Genomic DNA, 24,384 nt, shown 5'->3' on the forward strand with positions numbered 1-24,384 from the left:
CACAGTGCTGAGATCTGCTGAGTCACCTCTGGGATTGGGGAAGATCTAATCTGGTTTTAAAATTTTAAGGTGGCTTGATTTCTCTTCTGAACTGCTGTTTTATAAGCAGAGAAGAGCTAACAGCCTGTGCCAGATTCTTCTATCTCAGTGGCTTATCTGATTCCAGAGCCCTCCCCAGCACGATACCAGCACCCAACCGTCTGTGCTGGCCTCTTTTTTTTTTTTCCTCCCCTGGGGACTGACCTTTCCTGTTGAAATTCCAGATTCTCTTCAGCTGGTAAGTAGTTCTTCCAGTCCTTGTGGTTTCTATCAGTCCAGAGTTATTTTTGAGGCTGAATTTATCTAATTGGTTGTGAGGGAATAAGGACGCTCACAGAGTCGCGTGTATTTTCTCCGCCATCTTGGCTCCGCCCCTATGATGGAATATTATTGTGCCATAAGAAACTAAGAGGATGTTTTCAGAGAAGCCCTGAAAGACTTTTAAAAACTTTATGAGAACCAGGATAACTGTTCATATAATAATGACAATATTCTAAAAAATAATTTAATAAATCAGATTAGCACAATGACTAAAAACAATTATCTCCATTTAGAGAACTCATGAACTCAGAGTTCATATTCAAGTATATTTTCTTTCATTTCTTTGGGGGTAGAGAGTGTGAAACAGCTAATATGGGGATTTGTCTTGTACAACTATACATATTGGTAATGCATTTTTTTTCTTGCCTTCTCAATGGTGGTGGAGAAGGAAGCGAATTTGAAACTAAAAATAAAATTGAATTTAAGAAATAAGAATTTAAAATGTTTCAAAGAAAGAAGCAGTGATAAGAAAATGATAATGATAATTCTGAAGATAAGCCTTAATAACACAAATGAAATCATAATACAGTCAAAAATTTATATTAAAATTAAATTGATTTGAAAAATAACAAAGAACTAGCTGTGTGATCCTGGCAAGTCACTTAATTCCAATTGCCTCAGGGAAAAGAAAGAAAGAAAGAAAGAAAGAAAGAAAGAAAGAAAGAAAGAAAGAAAGAAAGAAAGAAAGAAAGAAAGAAAGAAAGAAAGAAAGAAAGAAAGAAAGAAAGAAAGAAAGAAAGAAAGAAAGAAAGAAAGAAAGAAAGAAAGAAAGAAAGAAAGGAAAGAAAGAAGAAAGAAAGAAAGAAAGAAAGAAAGAAAGAAAGAAAGAAAGAAAGAAAGAAATATTACTGACCTAAGAAATTTATCAACTTTATTTGTAAAAAAATTCAGCATCTAATTATTTTTACAATGTTATTTGATGTAAAGCACTGTGCTAAAGGCTTCTACAAATATCTAATTTGATCATCTCAACAACTTTGCAAGGTACATTATTATTATACCCATTGTGTGGGCTGTTTGAGAGGACTAGCACCACCACTATCAGGACTTTTTATTAACATTTGGGGTATATTTAATTCATCCAACTTTTACCTGTGTCTCCAAGAAGATGAAGCCTTAAATAAACCATCTAAACTAGATTTAGAATAACAAACCTTTAGAGGGATGTCTATCTCACAAGCACATGAAGATTTTTCCCTGGTGGAGAATAGTAGATAAAAACAATTGGTTCCATTGGATATGAAAGCAGGTGGTGCTGTGGAGCTTGGTCCGGCATTGAGGATGCCTAAGTCATTTAGTGCAAGTCAGGCCATCTCCAGTCACCTTGAATTTTGTCCTGCCACTGGATTTCAATGACTCAGGAAGAGAGAGTGAAGCTGATGATTTTGTGCAGGTCTTTCTCATTTAAATACACTTCATTCACAAATCAAGATATCACCTGTGATGACATTAGTTTTCTTTGAAAACAAAGCACAAATAACTACATTATTATACCCACTTCACAGTTGAAGAAACTTAGACAGAGATTAAGTGACTGGCACAGGATAATATAACTATTAATTGTCTGAACTCAAGTCTTCCTAATTCCAGTCCTAGTGCTGAGTTCCCTAAAGGGCCATTGTCATTTTGAAAGTAAGTATATTATATATCAAATTCCTTCTACCAGAAATTATATGATGTTATCCATTTAAAAAATAAACAAAGTTAAAGCAATGTTTTCTTATCAATATACAAAACAAATAATTTCTTCTTTTAGAAGCACTTGTTACCAAAAAAAAAAAAAAAAAAAAAAAAATTCAAACACATTTTATATAAATTAATTACATACATATTTACTACACTAGGTGTCACTATTTCACAATTTACAGTTAGAATCTGAAAGCTTGAGAATTAAAAAACAAAATGAAAATAAGGAACACTTTCTCTTCTCTTCCCAACTAACAAAATAGAAGAAGCTACTCTTTCAAACTCCAACTACTTCCCAGGCCTTTTTAGTAGTCAGACACACAGGTCACACACAAAAATTTAAAACATGGGCTTCTTAATATGCTAGGGAATATATGATTCTAGATTCCCTTTTAAATGAAGGAGAATGAAAAAAGTGAACAAATTATTTGAAATATGTTACTAGTTAAAGAAAGATTTTCTAACAATGGGAATTTTCTCATGTAGAAGGTCAGGGATTAAGGTTCCCAGTCTTCCATGTGACTAAAATTGCCAGGGTTGCCATGCTTCACACTTAGAACAAACAAAAAGTTTGCACATGACTCTGTATATTTTTCTTGTAGTCTACACCAAGGAACTAATATCTATATCCAGGGCATATTATCTTTAGTGTTCAGTTATAATGCCTAACGCATCTAAATAGTTATTTATATTGGGGTTTCTATCATAACAGAACACAATCAAAATACTAATTTTCTGCTTCAAAGCTTATCATCAGTCTTCCCTGATTCTTAGATGATACTTGCTGGTTCTTTTAAGAAAAATGGATTTTAATTTTTTTTTTGGTACTATCACAAACCCTTCCCTCTTTGTTCCCCAGGTTAGCATAACTTAAGATATATTCCAAATGACTCTTAAATTAAGATTCCATGAGAAAATTTTGATTTTGTGGTATTTTCCCCTATAATGCATTAAATAAGTTTCATATTGTAGTAGTTTATCTATTGAAAGGCCCAGCTTTATCTTCAAGAAGCCTTCAAAGGTCCAAAATGCATTAAGTATCTGTATGAGCATGAACAGTTTACCTAATCTCCTAGTGCTCCTAATAACTCTCAAGACTACAAATCTAGAACTATCTATAAAGGGAGTGTCCATATTGGGAATGCCCTATATTAAAAAAATCATAAGTTTAAATTGCTTTCATTACACGAAATGTGGAAATTATGTCAGCCATGACATATATATACTTAGAGAACCCCAAAGACTCTGCTAAAAAGCTATTAGAAATAATTTAGAATTTTAGCAAAGTGGCAGGATACAAAATAAATCCACATAAATCCTCAGCATTTTTATATATCACCAACAAAATGCAACAGCAAGAGATACAAAGAGAAATTCCATTCCAAACAAATGTTGAGAGTATAAAATATTTGGGAATTCATCTACCAAAGAAAAGTCAGGAATTATATGAGCAATATTACAAAACACTTGCCACAAAAATAAAGTCAGATTTAAATAACTGGAAAGACATTCAGTGCTCTTGGATAGGCCGAGCGAATATAATAAAGATGACAATACTCCCCAAACTAATCTATTTATTTAGTGCTATACCAATCAGACTCCCAAGAAACTATTTTAATGACCTAGAAAAAATAACAAAATTCATATGGAAGAATAAAAGGTCGAGAATTGCAAGGGAACTAATGAAAAAAAAGTCAGAGGAAGGTGGTCTAGGTGTATCTGATCTAAAGCTATATTATATAGCAGCAGTCACCAAAACCATTTGGTATTGGCTAAGAAATAGACCAGTCAATCAGTGGAACAGATTAGGTACAAAGGACAAAAAAGGGTACATCTATAGCAATCTAGTCTTTGACAAATCCAAAGATACCAACATTAGGGATAAAAATTCATTATTCGGAAAAAACTGTTGGGAAAACTGGAAATTAGTATGGCAGAAATTAGATATGGATCCACACTTAACACCATATACCAAGATAAGATCAAAATGGGTCCATGATTTAGGCATAAAGAATGAGATAATAAATAGATTAGAGGAACAGAGGATACTCTACCTCTCAGACTTGTGGAGGAGGAAGGAATTTATGACCAGAGGAGAACTAGAGATCATTATTGATCACAAAATAGAAGATTTTGATTACATCAAACTAAAAAGTTTCTGTACAAATAATACTAATGCAAACAAGATTAGAAGGGAAGTAACAAATTGGGAAAATATTTTTAAAAACAAAGGTTCTGACAAAGGTCTCATTTCCAAAATATATAGAGAACTGACCCTAATTTATAAGAAACCGAACCATTCTCCAATTGATAAATGGTCAAAGGATATGAACAGACAATTCTCAGAGGAAGAAATTGAAACTATATCCACTCACATGAAAGAGTGTTCCAAATCACTATTGATCAGAGAAATGCAAATTAAGACCACTCTGAGATACCACTACACACCTGTCAGATTGGCTAAGATGACAGGAACAAATAACGATGAATGTTGGAGGGGATGTGGGAAAACTGGGACACTGATACATTGCTGGTGGAGTTGCGAAAGAATCCAGCCATTCTGGAGAGCAATCTGGAATTATGCCCAAAAAGTTATCAAACTGTGCATACCCTTTGACCCAGCAGCGCTACTACTGGGATTATATCCCAAAGAAATACTAAAGAGCGGAAAGAGACATATATGTGCCAAAATGTTTGTGGCAGCTCTTTTTGTTGTAGCTAGAAACTGGAAGATGAATGGATGTCCATCAGTTGGAGAATGGTTGGGTAAATTGTGGTATATGAAGGTTATGGAATATTATTGCTCTGTAAGAAATGACCAGCAGGAGGAATACAGAGAGGCCTGGAGAGACTTAAATCAACTGATGCTGAGTGAAATGAGCAGAACCAGAAGATCACTGTACACTTCAACAACAATACTGTATGAGGATGTATTCTGATGGAAGTGGAAATCTTCAACATAAAGAAAAACCAACTCACTTCCAGTTGATCAATGATGGACAGAGGTAGCTACACCCAGAGAAGAAACACTGGGAAGTGAATGTAAATTGTTAGCACTAATATCTGTCTGCCCAGGTTACATGTACCTTCGGAATCTAAAGTTTATTGTGCAACAAGAAAATGGTATTTACACACATGTATTGTACCTAGACTATATTGTAACACATGTAAAATGTATGGGATTGCCTGTCATCGGGGGGAGGGAATAGAGGGAGGGGGGGATAATTTGGAAAAATGAATACAATGGATAATATTATAAAAAATATATATATATAATTTAAAAAAAAAGAATGAGATCATAAATAGATTAGAGAAACAGAAAATAGTCTACCTCTCAGACCTGTGGAGGAGGAAGGAATTTATGACCAGAGGAGAACTAGAGATCATTATTGATCACAAAATAGAAGATTTTGATTACATCAAACTAAAAAGTTTCTGTACAAACAATACTAATGCATATAAGATTAGAAGGGTAGTAAAAAATTGGGAAAATATTTTTACAGTTAAAGGTTCTGATAAGGGTCTCATTTCCAAAATATATAGAGAACTGACCCTAATTTATAAGAAATCAAACCATTCTCCAATTGATAAATGGTCAAAGGATATGAACAAACAATTCTCAGATGATGAAATTGAAATTATATCCACTCATATGAAAGAGTGTTCCAAATCACTATTGATCAGAGAAATGCAAATTAAGACAACTCTGAGATACTACTACACACCTGTCAGATTGGCTAACATGACAGGAACAAATAATGATGAATGTTGGAGGGGCTGTGGGAAAACTGGGACACTAATACATTGCTGGTGGAGTTGTGAAAGAATCCAGACATTCTGGAGAGCAATTTGGAACTATTCCCAAAAAGTTATCAAACTGTGCATACCCTTTGATCCAGCAGTGCTGCTATTGGGCTTATATCCCAAAGAAATACTAAAGAGGGGAAAGGGACCTGTATGTGCCAAAATGTTTGTGGCATCTCTTTTTGTTGTAGCTAGAAACTGGAAGATGAATGGATGTCCATCAGTTGGAGAATGGTTGGGTAAATTATGGTATATGAAGGTTATGGAATATTATTGCTCTGTAAGAAATGACCAGCAGGAGGAATACAGAGAGGCTTGGAGAGACTTACATTAACTGGTGCTGAGTGAAATGAATAGAACCAGAAGATCGCTGTACACTTCAATGCTGTATGAAGATGTATTCTGATGGAAGTGAATATCTTCAACATAAAGAAGATCCAACTCACTTCCAGTTGATCAATGATGGACAGAAACAACTACACCAAGAGAAGGAACACTGGGAAGTGAATGTAAATTGTTAGCACTACTGTCTACCTACCCAGGTTACTTATACCTTTGGAATCTAATACTTAATGTGCAACAAGAAAATTGGATTTACACACATATATTGTATCTAGATTATACTGTAACACATGTAAAATGTATGGGATTGCCTGTCATCAAGGGGAGGGAGTAGAGGGAGGGAGTGGAAAATTTGGAAAAATGATTACAAGGGATAATGTTATTTAAAAAATTACTCATGCATATATACTGTCAAAAAATTCTATAATAAAGTGACTTTGTTTTCAATTTTAAAAAAAGGAAATTATATGTCAGCTACACTAAGCCTAGTTAAATATGGATAAGCTCATTGTCAGTAGACAGATTGCTTTATGATGAATTTTTCATTTATGGCTAACAAGAAAAAAAAATGGGACTTATTGTTTCCACTTTTTCATTGAATGTGACAGAATGACAGAAAGTTTGAAAAGGATGCTAACCAGTAGAACAGATTAGGTACACAGTTTAGAGAAACAAAGAAAGTGCCTTAGTGTTCTCATTTTCTCTTGCCTTCCTCATTTCTTCCAATTTTTAAAAATTTTAATTCCTTAAAATCAATTTATGCATTATCAGTTTCAAAATCAGTTTTAAGACTGTCTATAAATGTTAAATTGTATACTATACAATATAACAAATATTAAATTGCTATTCCAAATGTGTTCAATGATTTATAAGTGGAAATAGAGGAGGTACTAAATAATATTAATCTTGATGCTCTAACCATATGAAATGAGAAAATGAAAAAGTGCGAGTAAATTAAAGAAAGTTCTCTTTGAAATGACCTTGAAGAGAAAAAAAATTATGGAATTTATTTTATAGTGTATTGCCATAAAAATAATTGCATCTTTTTCACAAACACCTACTATCAATTATCAAGTAGAAAAATTCCATAGTAAATTTTATAAAACTCTTCAAATTAAATACTTTTTATTTTCAATTTTGCTGACTTCATTGGAAATCTTCAACAAAGAGAATATTTAACTCAGATCCAATTGATCAATGATAAACAGAATCAGCTACACCCAGAGAAGGAACACTGGGAAATGAGTGTAAACTGTTTGCATTTTTGTTTTTCTTCCCAGATTATTTTTACCTTCTGAATCCAATTCTTCCTTTGCAACAACAACAACAACAACAAAATTCGGTTCTGCACATATATGTTGTATCTAGGATATATTGTAACACATTTAACATGTATGGGATTGCCTATATCTAGGGGAGGGGATAGAGGGAGGGAGGGGAAAATTTGGAAAAGAAGTGAGTACAAGGGATAATGTTGTAAAAAAAAAATTACCCATTCATATGTACTGTCAAAAAATGTTATAATTATAAAATTAATAAAAAATAATGAATTTTTTAAAATTGCTGATTTCATGTTTGATTTTCAGAATTTCTATTTTTATATTTAAGAGTTTATAATTTGTTGGTTTCCTAGCATTTGTAATTGCATTCCCAGTTCATTGATATCATTTACTTTTTTCTCTTGTTTCTAATAAAACTGTAGAAATATAAATTGTCTAGTCAATGTTTGATAGTGTTTGATAATCTAATGTTTGATAAACCCAAAGACCCCAGCTTCTAAGATAAGAACTCACTATTTTGTAGTGTTCCTGTTGGTTTTCTAGAGATCTCTGGAGCAGCCTTCATTTCAGTAAAGTAATCACCACAATAATAGTAAGATGTTAAAGTCCAAATTCTTTATTGTCTCCTTGCCCGGGCCTGGGCTATCTTGGTCTCAGTGGAGGAAATGAAGCTTATATGCTCTTAGATCATTTACAGTATACTGAGTATAAACCAATCATTATATCACAATCATTATTTGTTGTAAGATTAAATCAGTCATACTGAACTAGAGAACTATTAATCACCATGCTAAACTAGATAACTATTCTCTTATCAATTCCACTTAGTTAGCACCTTGTAAGAATCCTTGTTTCAAGCACAAAGTTCTGGTCCATAACACTATCTGACAAAAATTTATGGGAAAATTGGAAAATAGTATGGCAGAAACTAAGGCCAAAATGGGTTCATGATTTAGACATAAAGAGTTATACTACAAACATATTAGGTAGAACAAAGGATAGTCTACCTCTCAGATCTGTGGAGAAGGAAGGAATTTGTGACCAAAGAAGAACTAGAATACAACCATTTTGCATTTCATAAAATGGATACTTTTGATTATATTAAGTTAAAAAGGTTTTGTACAAACAAAACCAACACAGACAAGATTAGAAGGGAAGCAGAAAACTGGGGGGGGGGCGAAATTTTACATTCAAGAGTTCTGATAAAGCCCTCATTTGGAAATTATATAAAAAATTGAGTCAACTTTATAAGAATACAAGCCATTGTCCAACTGATAAATGGTAAAAGGATATAAATAAACAATGGAAACCACTTCTAGTCATATGTAAAAATTGTCTAAATCATCATTGAACAGAGAAATGCAAACTTAGACAATTCTCAGATTGGCTGAGACAATGGCAAAAAATAATGATAAATATTGGAGGGGAGATGGGAAAACTGGGACACTAATAATCCCAAATTTGAGAACAGGATGTGTAGAAATAATGTTTTAATAATATATTTTCCCCAACATATAAAAAAAATTTAATAATTGTTGGAATTGGGTTTTTGTTCTGAGTATCAAATTCTATCCCCCTATTCTCCCCTTCTGATCTGACAAGAAATTTGATATACATATGCAATCATACAAAACATTTTTGACGTTTGTCATTTTATGGAAAGAAAGACAAAGAAAGAAAGGAAGAAAAAAGGAAAATGGGATGTTTTGATATGTATTCAGATGACATCAGTTCCTTCTTTGGAGGCAGATAGCAATTTTTGCATCTTGAGTCCTTTGGGATTGTCTTGAATTATTGTATTGCAAAAAATAGTTGTTTTCAGTTGTTCATCATATAGTATTGTTGTTATTGTATACAATATTCTCCTGGTCTATGCAAAGACAAACTATGGCTCACAAATTTCCCAGAAAACAACAAAACTAGAAAGAAGGAAGAAGAGAAAGAAGAGGAGGAAGAAGATCAATACCAATTTCTCTGGGCTGAGCTTGAATCAAGCAAGCCCCCTAAAAATTTAGGCTTAATATTGGAACAAAATAAAACTTATAAATCATTCAACAGTTAGCAAAATGATCTTTAATTCTTCATAGAAAAGGGATAATACAAAATTAAGCAATAAAGACACCTCAAGTTGATTCAGTTGAGCAAAATTCCTCACCTGAGCTATCAATTGTGATTCAAAGATCCTCACATTGTGTGTCAAAGATCCTCAATTCCCCGGTATTCCTTTGTACTCAGGTGGTAAGTAGTTGGCATAAAGTATCTGAAATTTGGTTCCCTGAGCCAAAAAAGTCTCAAGGAAGGTCTCTTAAGGAAAAACCAGTTTAATTTACATGGGAGAAAAGATTAAAATAAAGTAAAATAAAGTAAAATAAAATAAGACAGCAGGGTGCTTGTAATTAAGTGTGAGATGGTGGTTCTCTAAGCACATACTTGATGTAATATAATGATATGGTCAGTCTAATTGGCATATACTTAGGGTAATGTGGTGATGTGACATTCTACAGCTGGGCATGCCCAGTGTGGTGTCATAATGTAGTTGTGCTGGGGTATTTAAGGGAGTCCCAGAGACAGAGGGCTCTCTTGGGTGCCATAATCTCAGCCACAGAGAAGACTTCAGACTCCATCGTTGAACAACCATATGTCTGCTCTCTTACCTCCTTCACTTCACTCCCCCACTCAGTCCAAGGCCTCGGGCTAGTCCCAAGGACCACCAGAAAGCTAGCCCGGACATTACAGAAACATATTATGGGAACAGGGAAGACCATGATTCATCTTCAGAGGAAGACAATTAAAAAAAAAAAAAAAAAAAAAAGAAACTTCTACCCAAAAGAGTAATATGAAATGACTCCCTGATCAGAGAAAACTTATAGAAGAACTCAGAAAAGAATTCAAAAATCAAATAAGAGACAGTGAGGAAAAACTAAAGAAAAAAATTAAAACCATCTAAGAAAAACAAGATTATTATGGGGAAAAAAAATTAGCCAATTGGAGAAGGAGATACAGCTTCTCAAAGATGAAAATAACTCATTGAAAATTAGAATTGGGTAACAGAAAGCCAGTGAACTTATAAGAGACCAAGAAATAACAAGATAAATTATAAAGAGTGAGAAAATATAACAGAATGTGAAACATAAGAAAAATACCAGATCTGGAGAACAGATCAAGAAGAAAAAATATAAGAATAACTGAACTGCCGAAAATTGTGACCAAAAAGAGAACTTTGACACTATAATGCAGGAAATAATCCTAGAAAATTGAGGAAAGTAGAAATAGAAAAAATCCATTAACCAATACTTCCAAGAGCTCCTTTGTGGAAAACACATAGGAATATTATAGTCAAATTTCAAAACTCCCAGATCAAAGAGAAAATTTTACAAGAAATAGGCAAAAACAATTTATATATGCTGGAGTTACAATTAGAATTGTACAAGACCTATCTGCAGCTCCAATAAAAGACTGCATGTCTTGGAATCATATCTACAGGCAAGCAAAAGAACTAGGCCTATAACAAAAAATATCATATCCAGCAAAATTATAATTTTCAATGAGAAAAAATAGACATTCAATGAACTTGCAGATTCACAGGAGTTTCCATCAACCAAACCCAAACTTAACAAGAAATTTAACAAAGGCCAATTACAAATTTTAAGGAACTCAATATGGACAAACTGCTTAAACATAGCTAAATTGTTTGTTTTTTTAACATGGGAAATATATATTTTATTTTTAAGATTTACATCAGGGGAGCCAAGATGGCGGAGAGGAAACACACGACTCAGTGAACGTCCTCACTCCCTCACAACCAATTAGATAAATTAAGTCTCAAAATTAGCTCAGGATTGATAGATACCACAAGGACTGGAAGCACGACTTACCAGCTGAAGAGAATCTGGAGTTTCAACAGGAAAGGTCAGTTCTCAGGGGAGGAATAAGAAAGACCAGCACAGACGGTGGGGTAGGGGCACACTGCGCCCATTGCGCTGGGAAGGGCTCTGGGATCAGAGAAGCCACTGAGGTAAAGGAATCTGGCACAGGCTGTTAGCTCTTCTCTGCTAATTATTTAGCAGTTCAGAAGAGAAAGCCAAAATATTTTAAAACTCAGATTAGATTTTCCCCGATCCTGGGGGTGACTCAGGCACAGATCTGGGCACCAGGGGGTGTGGCCTCAGCTCCCTCCTGAGAATAGTTAAGAGACTGACTAGTGGGTGGATACGGCCCAAGGCAACACACACTGCCTAGCTTAGCTGGAGGGAGTGGAACTCAGCTCCAGGAAGTCCCAGAGAAGCGGAACCTTTGAACTAGGGACCGCGGTTTCTGGCAGACACTTCCAGTTTGAGCGCAGGGGCTTCTTACGTCACCTGCCGCAGACACCCACTCCCCACCCGGACACATAGCCTGGGCTTCCTGCAGTCTTCACTATTCTACGCCCTCGAAGCACAGCAGTGCTAATCACCTCTGAGGCACTCCCAGGGAGAGGGTGGGGAACTCTCTCCCAGAGCTCTCTCTTAGCTCAGGCTCAGGAGCCGCTGCATCCATCCCGTCTGGGAGGAAGCTGGTAAAGAAGTAAATAATTTCCTACCCCAGAGACAGACCCCAAAAGATTTTTTTTAAGTATGAGCAAAAAAGCTAGAAAAACCATAGATTCCTTCTATACAGAGAAAGAGCGGGTGTCCAACCCCGAGGAAGTTGACAGCAGAGAATCAGATAACAACCTAAAGGGGAACGATTCCTGCCCCCCATCACATAACTCTCTCCTAGAAGAAGCTCTTAAGAAATTGAGGGAGATCGAAGAAAAATGGGGCAAGGAAAGGGAAGTTATGATAGAGAATAACAACGTCCTGAAATTGGAGTTGGAAAAAATAAAGAATTCACAGGAGATGCAGGGAAACAAAATTAGTGAATTAGAAAAGGTTAAAAAAACACAGGAAAGTAGGATTTCTGAATTGGAAAAGATAAAAAAGTCTCAAGAAAATAGAATTTCTGAATTGGAAAAAGAAAATAATTCTCAAAAAAAAAAAATTAGGGAAATGGAAAAAAACTCAATAGAGCAAAATAATTCATTTAAAAACGAAATTGGGCATTTACAAAAAGAACTAAAAACTGTGAAAGAAGAAAATAACTCCTTAAAAGTCAGGATGGAACAAATAGAAATGAATGATTCACAGAGAACCCAAGAATCAGTCAAACAAAACAAAAAAAATGAGAAGCTGGAGAACAACGTCAAATACTTACTGGGAAAATCTATAGACCTGGAAAATAGATCTAGGAGAGATAATCTGCGGATTATTGGACTTCCAGAAAACTATGACCAAAAAAAGAGCCTAGATTCTATTTTACAGGAAATTATCAAAGAGAACTGTCCAGAGATAATAGAAACAGAAGGGAAAGTAGATGTGGAAAGAATTCATCGAACTCCTTCTGAAATAGACCCTAAAAAAAGAACACCACGGAATATTGTGGCTAAGCTGCAGAATTACCACACAAAGGAGAAAATCCTGCAAGCAGCTAGAAAAAAACAATTTAAATACCAAGGTGCCACAATAAGGGTCACCCAAGATCTGGCTGCCTCCACATTAAAAGATAGAAGGGCCTGGAACCTGATATTCCGAAAGGCAAAAGATCAAGGACTGCAACCAAGAATGAACTACCCAGCTAAGTTTAGCATCTTTTTCCATGGAAGAAGATGGTCATTCAATGAAACAGAGGAATTCTATATGTTTCTAAGAAAAAAACCAGACTTAAACAAAAAATTTGATCTACATCCACAAGACTGAAGAGAAACAGAAAAAGGTACACAGAACCCTTGAGAACTGTAACTTTGTTGTGGGTATATAAAAAATACTCAAGGATAATTTGATTTTACTGATATAAAAGAAAAAAAGGGGGGTGTAGTAAAGGGAAGGAGGTCGGTTCAGAAAAAGGGGAAGGAGTGATAAAAAGAGGGAAACTACATCCCAGGAAGAGACATAGAAAATACACCATATCTGAGGGAACTTAGTGAGGGGGAGAATCATTGTGTGAATCTTACTCTCATCAGAAGAGGCTCAAAGAGTAAATAATTAACATATTTGTTTTTCAGAGAATTTTCTCTCACCTCATTAAAAGGGGGGAGAGGAAAAGGGGAAAGGAAAAGGAGAATAAGTGAAGGGACTTGGAGGGAGGGGGGAGGGATTCTAAAAAAAAAAAAAAAAAAGAGGGAGGGTTGCGCGTCACAAGGGGGGTCTGTAAATTAAATATCGGGGAGGGGGATCAGGGGGGTCAAGGGAAAAAAGTATAATCTGGGGATAATACGATGGCAGGAAATACAGAATTAGTAATTTTAACTGTAAATGTAAATGGGATGAACGATCCCATCAAACGGAGACGGATAGCAGATTGGATCAAAAAGCAGAACCCTACAATATGTTGTCTACAGGAAACACACTTAAAGCAGGGAGATACATACAGAGTAAAGGTAAAAGGTTGGAACAGAGCTTATTATGCTTCAGGTAAAGCCAAAAAAGCAGGGGTAGCTATCCTTATCTCAGATCAAGCAAAAGCAGAAGTAGATCTCGTTAAAAAAGATAAGGAAGGAAACTATATCCTGCTGAAAGGTAGCATAAATAATGAAGCCATATCAATACTAAACATATATGCACCAAGTGGTATAGCATCTAACTTTCTAAAGGAAAAGTTAAGAGAACTGCAAGAAGAAATAGACAGTAAAACTATAATAGTGGGAGATCTCAACCTTGCACTCTCAGATTTAGACAAATCAAACCACAAAACAAACAAGAAAGAAATTAAAAAAGTAAATAGAACATTAGAAAAACTAGGTATGATAGACCTTTGGAGAAAACTGAATGGCAATAGGAAGGAATATACTTTCTTCTCAGCAGTTCATGGATCCTATACAAAAATTGACCATATATTAGGACATAAAGATCTCAAAATTAAATGTAGGAAGGCAGAAATAATAAATGCCTTCTTCTCAGATCACAATGCAATAAAAGCTACATTCAGTAAAAAGTTAGGGGTAAATAGACCAAAAAGTAATTGGAAACTGAATAATCTCATCTTAAAGAATGACTGGGTGAAAGAGCAAATTATAGAAACAATTAACAATTTCACCCAAGATAATGATAATGATGAGACATCATATCAAAATCTTTGGGATGCAGCTAAAGCAGTAATAAGGGGAAATTTTATATCTTTAGAGGCTTATTTGAAGAAAATTGAGAAAGAGAAGATTAACGAATTGGGCTTACAACTTAAAAGGCTAGAAAAAGACCAAATTATAAACCCCCAACCAAAAATTAAACTCGAAATACAAAAATTAAAAGGAGAAATCAATAAAATTGAAAGTAAAAAAACTATTGAATTAATAAATAAAACCAAGAGTTGGTTTTATGAAAAAGCCAATAAAATAGATAAACCTTTGGTAAATTTGATCAAAAAAAAGAAAGAGGAAAATCAAATTGATAGTCTTACAAATGAAAAGGGGGATCTTTCCACCAATGAAGAGGAAATTAGAGAAATAATAAGGAGTTACTTTGCCCAACTTTATGCCAATAAATTTGATAACTTAAGTGAAATGGATGACTTTCTCCAAAAATATAGGCTCCCTAGATTAACAGAGGAGGAGATAAATTGCTTAAATAGTCCCATTTCAGAAAAAGAAATAGAACAAGCTATTAATCAACTCCCCAGGAAAAAATCCCCAGGGCCAGATGGATTCACATGTGAATTCTACCAAACATTTAAAGAACAATTAGCCCCAATGTTATATAAATTATTTGAAAAAATAGGGGATGAAGGAGTCCTACCAAACTCCTTTTATGACACAGACATGGTACTGATACCTAAACCTGGTAGATCGAAAACTGAGAAAGAAAATTATAGACCAATCTCCTTAATGAATATTGATGCTAAAATCTTAAATAAGATATTAGCAAAAAGACTTCAGAAAATCATCTCCAAGATAATACACTATGATCAAGTAGGATTTATTCCAGGAATGCAGGGCTGGTTTAATATTAGGAAAACTATTAATATAATTGACCATATCAATAATCAAATTAATAAGAACCATATGATCATCTCAATAGATGCAGAAAAAGCATTTGACAAAATCCAACATCCATTCCTACTAAAAACTCTTGAGAGTATAGGAATAAATGGATTATTCCTTAGAATAATCAGGAGTATATATTTAAGACCGTCAGTAAGCATAATATGCAATAGAAATAAACTGCAACCTTTCCCAGTAAGATCAGGAGTGAAACAAGGTTGCCCACTATCACCATTACTATTCAATATAGTATTAGAAACGCTAGCCTCGGCAATAAGAGCCGAGAAAGAGATTCAAGGAATTAGAGTAGGAAATGAGGAAATCAAACTATCACTTTTTGCAGATGACATGATGGTATACTTAGAGAACCCCAAAGACTCTGCTAAAAAGCTACTAGAAATAATTCAAAATTTCAGCAAAGTGGCAGGATACAAAATAAATCCACATAAATCCTCGGCATTTTTATATATCACTAACAAAATGCAACAGCAAGAGATACAAAGAGAAATTCCATTCCAAACAAATGTTGAGAGTATAAAATATTTGGGAATCCATCTACCAAAGAAAAGTCAGGAATTATATGAGAAAAATTACAAAACACTTGCCACAAAAATAAAGTCAGATTTAAATAATTGGAAAGACATTCAGTGCTCTTGGATAGGCCGAGCGAATATAATAAAGATGACAATACTCCCCAAACTAATCTATTTATTTAGTGCTATACCAATCAGACTCCCAAGAAACTATTTTAATGACCTAGAAAAAATAACAACAAAATTCATATGGAAGAATAAAAGGTCAAGAATTGCAAGGGAACTAATGAAAAAAAACTCAGAGGAAGGTGGTCTAAGTGTACCTGATCTAAAGCTATATTATATAGCAGCAGTCACCAAAACCATTTGGTATTGGCTACGAAATAGACCGGTAGATCAGTGGAACAGATTAGATACAAAGGACAAAAAAGGATACATCTATAGCAATCTAATCTTTGACAAACCCAAAGATTCCAACATTAGGGAAAAAAATTCATTATTCGGAAAAAACTGTTGGGAAAACTGGAAATTAGTATGGCAGAAATTAGATATGGATCCACACTTAACACCATATACCAAGATAAGATCAAAATGGGTCCATGATTTAGGCATAAAGAGGGAGATAATAAATAGATTAGAGGAACAGAGGATAATCTACCTCTCAGACTTGTGGAGGAGGAAGGAATTTATGACCAGAGGAGAACTAGAGATCATTATTGATCACAAAATAGAAGATTTTGATTACATCAAACTAAAAAGTTTCTGTACAAATAATACTAATGCAAACAAGATTAGAAGGGAAGTAACAAATTGGGAAAATATTTTTAAAAACAAAGGTTCTGACAAAGGTCTCATTTCCAAAATATATAGAGAACTGACCCAAATTTATAAGAAACCGAACCATTCTCCAATTGATAAATGGTCAAAGGATATGAACAGACAATTCTCAGAGGAAGAAATTGAAACTATATCCACTCACATGAAAGAGTGTTCCAAATCACTACTGATCAGAGAAATGCAAATTAAGACCACTCTGAGATACCACTACACACCTGTCAGATTGGCTAAGATGACAGGAACAAATAATGACAAATGTTGGAGGGGATGTGGGAAAACTGGGACACTAATACATTGCTGGTGGAGTTGTGAAAGAATCCAGCCATTCTGGAGAGCAATCTGGAATTATGCCCAAAAAGTTATCAAACTGTGCATACCCTTTGACCCAGCAGCACTACTACTGGGATTATATCCCAAAGAAATACTAAAGAGCGGAAAGAGACATATATGTGCCAAAATGTTTGTGGCAGCTCTTTTTGTTGTAGCTAGAAACTGGAGGATGAATGGATGTCCATCAGTTGGAGAATGGTTGGGTAAATTGTGGTATATGAAGGTTATGGAATATTATTGCTCGGTAAGAAATGACCAACAGGAGGAATATAGAGAGGCCTGGAGAGACTTAAATCAACTGATGCTGAGTGAAATGAGCAGAACCAGAAGATCACTGTACACTTCAACAACAATGCTGTATGAGGATGTATTCTGATGGAAGTGGAAATCTTCAACATAAAGAAGATCCAACTCACTTCCAGTTGATCAATGATGGACAGAGGTAGCTGCACCCAGAGAAGAAACACTGGGAGGGGAATGAAAATTGTTAGCACTAATATCTGTCTGCCCAGGTTGCATGTACCTTCGGATTCTAATGTTTATTGTGCAACAAGAAAGTGATATTCGCACACATGTATTGTACCTAGACTATATTGTAACACATGTAAAATGTATGGTATTGCCTGTTGTCGGGGGGAGGGAATAGAGGGAGGGGGGGTAAATTGGAAAAATGAATACAAGGGATAATATTATAAAATATATATATATATATATATAATAAAAAAAAAAAAATAATGATGAGATTCAGGCAAATTTTAATAGTCTTGTGATGAAGAAAGCCATCTGCATCCAGAAAGAGGACTATAGGGACTGAATGTTAATCACAATGTAGTGTTTTCAGCTTTGTTGTTGTTATTGTTTGTCTTTTTCCTTTCTCATTGTGCAGCATAATAAATGTGGAAATATATTTAGAAGAATTGCACATATTTAACCTATATTGAATTACATGCTGTCTAGGGGAGGGAAGAAGTGGAGAGAGAGGAAGAAAAATTAGGAACACAAAGTTTTGCAAGAGTGAATGTTGATATATTGTATTTGACATATACTTTAACATATTTAACATGTATTGCTCTATCTGCCATTGGGGGAGGGAGTGGGGGAAGGAGGGGAAAAACTGGAACAAAAGGTTTTGCAATTGTCAATGATGAAAAATTACTTGTAAATAAAAAGCTATAATAAAAATGGAAATTAAAAAAAAAAAAAAAAAAAAAGATTTACATCAACAATAAGGTAACCTCAAAAGAAAGATTGACAAAGTAAAAGTAATAATAATCATGCTATACAAATGAAGTGCAGAGAAAGTATAGACACAGAGGCATTAGAAGGGGGAGAAGGGCTCATAGTTCTGAAAACTTACTCATATCATGAAGGGTATAGCACCCTCCAAAATCTATAAGAAATAATGGGGAGAGGCATGGATGGATGGAGAAGCAAAGAGTGAGAGAAGAAGACAAGGGAAGAATCCCTGGGTGGGGGGAGGTTAAGTAATAGTAAGCCAAGTTATGGAGCAGAATTTAATGGAAAATTTAGTAGGGATAGGAAAGACATGTATGTTTCTGAGGTGTGTGTGTGTATCTATATATGTATACATATATCTTTTCTTAATTGTAGCTTGCTTGGGGTGGGGGGAATGAAAGGGAGATATGTGTGTTTATGTGTTTATGTATGTATGTGTATATAGAAAGATAGATAGATAGATAGATAGATAGATAGATAGAGATATAGATATCCTTTCTTAACTATAGCCTGCTTGGGGGTGAAGGGGGAATGAAAGGGGAGAAAAAAGAATAAAGTTAATAAAGTGTGCAGTGAAGAACAAAAGAATAATTTACAAGGAAATAAGACAGACAGTCATGAATATAACTTCTTCTACTGATATATAGATATAGATATATACTTTCTTAAATTGGTATTAATTGGTAAATTAAATTGTTATATATTTTAAATCCTCCCTGATGTTTTGCTGGGCACACAATAACATTCTATTTTGTTTTCTATTGCTTTTCTGTTTTTCTTTTTGCTTATTTTGTTTCTTCAAATAAAATAATTTTGGAAAAAATAAAATAAAAATAACTGGTAGATCAACAAACAAATTATAGAAACAATAATGAATACAATGTGTTAAAACTTTTGAGGATTCAGTCAAAAAGTCAATAGCAAAACATCTTTATTTTTAAATACTTTAATTAAATAGAGAAAAAGCACATCAAGTAAAAAGGCAATTAAAAATGCTTAAAAGAAAATTAAACAATAAAATGAAAGTTTTTATAAAGAAGAGATTAATATAGTTAAAGGCAAAAAGTTCATAAACAAAAAACTATAAAATAATGAAACATAAAATTGATAGACTACTAGCTCACAAAAGGAGATAAAGTGATGGGCCTAATGGGAAGAAAACCTAAGTTTTTCAGGCTTTATATTTACCAACAATGTGATTGACTCTAGACAAGTCAGTTAACCTCATCATGCCTCAGTTTCCTTAACTGAAAAAATATAAAGAATACCACCTACTCTGTAAGTTCTTTTGATGATCAAATGAGATATTTGTGAAGCACTTTGCATGGGGCTTAGCATATATTGGACAGCTAGATGGAATAATGCTAGGTCAGGAAGACCTGAGTTCAAAGACATTCTCAGACACTAACTCTGAGATCCAGGGTAGGACAGTTAACCCTATTTGCTTTAGTTCTCATCTGTAAAATAAATTGGAGAAGGAAATGGCAATCCATTCCAATGTCTTTTCCAAGAAAACCCCAAGTAGGATCATCAATAGTTGAGAACAATTGAATTGACAGAACTATAAAAACTATGTTTAAAAAATGCTTATTCTCCTCCCCATATAATTATTTTTCCCACTTAATAGTATTTTTTCCAATTACACATAAAAGATAATTTTCAAAATTCATTTTTGCAAGATTTTGAATTCCAATTCCCCCCTTTTCCTTCCTCCCAAGAGAGCAAGCAGTTTGATATATGTTATAAACAATCATTTTTAACATATTTCCATATTAGTCATGTGAAAAAAATCATAACTAAAGGGGAAAACATGAGAAAGATTAAAAACAAAAAGTAGGGGGGCAGGAAGGAAATAATATGTTTTGATCTTCATATTTTCCATAGTTCTTTCTCTGAATTTTTCCATCTAAAGTCTATAGGAATTATCTTGGATCACTGTAATCCTGAGAAGACTAAAACTATCACACTTAATCATCACACGTTACTACATACAATGTTCTCCTGGTTCTGCTCACTTCACTCAGCATCAAATTCATGTCTTTTCAGCTTTTTCTGAAATTTATCTGCTCATCATTTTTATAGAGCAATAGTATTCCATTACATTCATATATCACAACTTACTCACTCTCCAATTGATTATCCAATCATTCTTTTAGTTTCAATTGTCCCCTATTGCAAATCTATATTCCACTCAGATGACAAAGTAATTTTCCCCCTCAAGCACAGTTTTGACCATGTCATCTCCTACTCAATATTATCTCCAAGACCAAATATTAATTCTGACAAATTATGACAAATTAATTCTGACAAATATTAATATTTGATATTTAAAATTCTTTGTAACCAGGAAATCATGTTGAAAAATTATCCATGCATATGTTTTGTCAATAAAAAGCTATAATAATAAAGATATAAAAAAAATTACATGTTGTCTCCACCACCACCACCCCACACATATAAGTATCTTGAGAACAGGGACTATTTTTGTCTTTCTTTTGTATCTCCAGCACTTAGTACAGTATATGGCAAATAGTAAGTACTTAATTAAGTACTTTTTGACTGACCCTGATTTCTAGGCAGTAGTAATCAGTCTGATTATGTAGTTTGGATCTTACAGGGGATAGGCATGGACAATCAGTGTCTCCTTTCTTTGCACTCACGACCAAAGGAAGAATTTTGTCAATCTCTCTTCATATTTTATTTTGTTTTTGATATGATAGGTCCCATAATAGACATCATTTGTCTTCTGCTGAACTGAACACTCTGTTTGATTACCTGAGGAGAATGATAGTGAAATATTTGTAGATCACTTAACAATTTTTTTAAAATTAGTTAATAGTTGAAGAAGAAATTTTCCGGGAAATGCATTGAAGATATTCTCAGTGTATTCAACTGAAGAAAGCTCCTCTGCTTGAATTACTTGTAGAAGAGTTATTTTGTACATAGGAAACTAAAAAGTGATGTCTCTGGAATCCAAAATTATCCAATATGCAAGAAAAATCACTGAGGCAGAGCTTCTAGTCATTAACCATTTATTGAAGGGACCAAACTTCATGATTGGAGCTATCTCCTTTTCTCAAAGTCTTATTTTTATAAGGCTTAATACCCAGACACTCAGAAGAGGCAAAACAAAATACAAGATTTCATTGGTTGATAGACCTTGCTTTTCACCCTCCAAAAGAGCCAGAAATGTTACATCAGCATGGGTCATTGCAGGCAAGGATTATCTCCGCTGACCAGGTGATCTAAAGGTCCCTTGCTCATGCTGCACAACAGAGGGTGGTCTAGGAATACAAAAATAGCTGGAGAACTTTTCATATCATTGAGTCATTCCTGCCACACTGGGCTTGGTCACCATAACAAGGCAAAAATAAGTGTGAAGAACCCATAGTTATAAGTGAATTTATAATCTGCAGTTCATAGCTCTGGGGCCTAATATACAGAACTTATAATCATTACCCCTGTGGAATCATAACAAACTGATTAATACTGAATGAAATAAAATAGGAGTCTATCCTGTCTAGATAGATAGGACATCTATCAATGTCTTAGTAGCCTAAGACTTTAGTCCCCTTAACCAATCAAGTATTTAGGATTATTTCAATATTTTCTAAGGAAAAAAAAATCTATTCTAACTTATCTGAAGATTGAGGGAGTAGAAGTGGAGGTGAATTAAAATATTGTTTCCACCATACATCTTCTTGATTCTCTATATTCTATACCACCAGGCATTAGACATTTTTGATCACTAGAATAGATTTTTAAAACAATAGTTTTATCAAGATTAGGGAATCATACTTCTCACACTTCCCAAACTTCCTATAAGAGATACAATGAATTGGTACCATTTTAATAAAAAATGCTGAAAAATACTATAGCATAAAACTCCTCTAGAGTTCTGATCCTGTCAATAGTTCTGCCTCTTCTTATCAGTGTATTGAGTGGGAGTGGAGGGGTAGAGGTGACATAGAAGGACCTATGTTTTAGCAAGATCACCTTGACAGCCAAGTGGGGATTGGACTGGAATGGGGAAAAACTTGAGGCAAGGAGATAAACCAGCAGGCCATTGCAATGGTTCAAACATGAGGTAGTGAAGATCTATATCTGGAGAGTGGGAGTGTCAGAAGAGAGAAGTAAACATATTAATATATATTATGAAGGTAAAATTGACAGATTTTGGCAGCAAATTAGATAGGAAGTGAGAGAATGAGAAGTTGAGTATGATGCCTAGGTTTCAAAGCTAGGTGAATAGGGGATAGAGATGTCCTCAAAAAGTAAGAGAGAAGTTTTGAAAGGGGACAAAGTTGAGGCGTAAAATATAATGCATGAAATTTTTGGATACATGAAATTTAAGATAATTTGTATATCTACTTTGAGATGATTAATTGATAGTTGGAGATATGAGACTGGAAGTTAGCAGAGAAATTAAGTCTGGATAGTAGATTTGAGAATCATCAGGGGAAAAAAATGATGATTGAATCCATGGGAATTGGTAAAATCATGAAGCAAAATAGTATGTGCATAGAAGAGGCCCCAGGACAGAGTCCTTTGAGATACCCAAGTTAGTGAGCATGGTCATGGATAAACATCTAGCAAAGGGTCTGAAAAAGTTTTGTCTAAGTAGCAGGAGACCTAGGAGGGATAGTGTCATTCATCACCTAAAGGCATTCAATTTGATAAATAAAGTGATTCATTAGTAACTTTGGCAATAGCTATTTTGGTTGAATGTTGAGGTTATGCAGAATTAAGAAGGAGTGAGGTGAAATTATAGATAGCCTTATCAAGGAGTTGAATCACTAAAAACAGAAAATATATAGGACCATTTTGAAGATGCAAAAATTAAGCAAGAGTTTTCTGAAGATCATGGGGACATAGGCATGATGTAGATAGTAGGAAAGTAGCCAGTAGACAGGGATAACTTGAAAAGAAGAGAGATTGGAGATAATAGAATCTATTCAAGATGATGGTGTTATGGGCCAGAACTCTGAACTTGAAACAAAAGATACTAAGAAACAAGGTACTAAGTCAGTGTAATTGATAGAGACAATAGTTATCTAATTTAACATGGTTCAGTATGATTGATTTAATCCTACAAGAAGATGTTATGGTCCAGAACTTGAAACAAGGTACTAAGTGGAATTGAGGAGACAATGGTTAAATCTAGTTTAGCATTGATTTAATCCTACAACAAATAATGGTTTCCTAGTAATATAATGATTGGTGTATACTAAGTGTGGAACATATAAGAGAGAAGCTCTCAGGGCCAGGAAAGGACAAGCCCACTAGAAGCTCTCAGAGACTGAGACAGATTCATTCCATCATCCACCTTTGTGATAGCTGCAGCTAAAGCATAAACCTTTGGATTCGGAGAGATTCAGAGGGCAGAGAAGGAGGCAGGCGCTCAAGCTCTCAGAACCAAGGAGAGAGATAGGCCTCTAAGAAAACTAGCCAAGCCCCAAGTGAAGGAGATAGGACTTTGAAGGAGACAATAAAGGATTTGGCCTTTAACCTCTGGCTACTCTGAACTGAAATGAAAGCTGCTCCCAGAGACCCTAAGAAAAACTCAATAGAGAACATTGCATTTTAGAGAGAATATTATAGATGGGATGGAATGGGATCATTATACATCCCATGTTGATGGGATTAGTCTACCTCTTCATTTGAGATAAAGGGTGAAGGAGGAGATGATGGCAAAAGGGTAATATGATATAAAATTGGAGTTGGGAAAGAGCAAGTTCTTAATTTTTTCAGTAAAATGAGGCAAATTACTCAGTTGAGAGGTTGAAGGGAGAGGGAGCCATGGAAGATTTGATGTCAAGGCAAGAGAAGCTTCATTCACTGAATCAATATTGAATCTCTGCTAAATATCCTTTCCTTGCTAAATATTCTTTCCATTTTGTTGAATAAAATATTTTTTGTTTAAAAT

This window comes from Sminthopsis crassicaudata, chromosome 2 (assembly GCF_048593235.1).
Source record: "Sminthopsis crassicaudata isolate SCR6 chromosome 2, ASM4859323v1, whole genome shotgun sequence".
In the NCBI taxonomy this organism is placed as follows: Eukaryota; Metazoa; Chordata; class Mammalia; order Dasyuromorphia; family Dasyuridae; genus Sminthopsis; species Sminthopsis crassicaudata.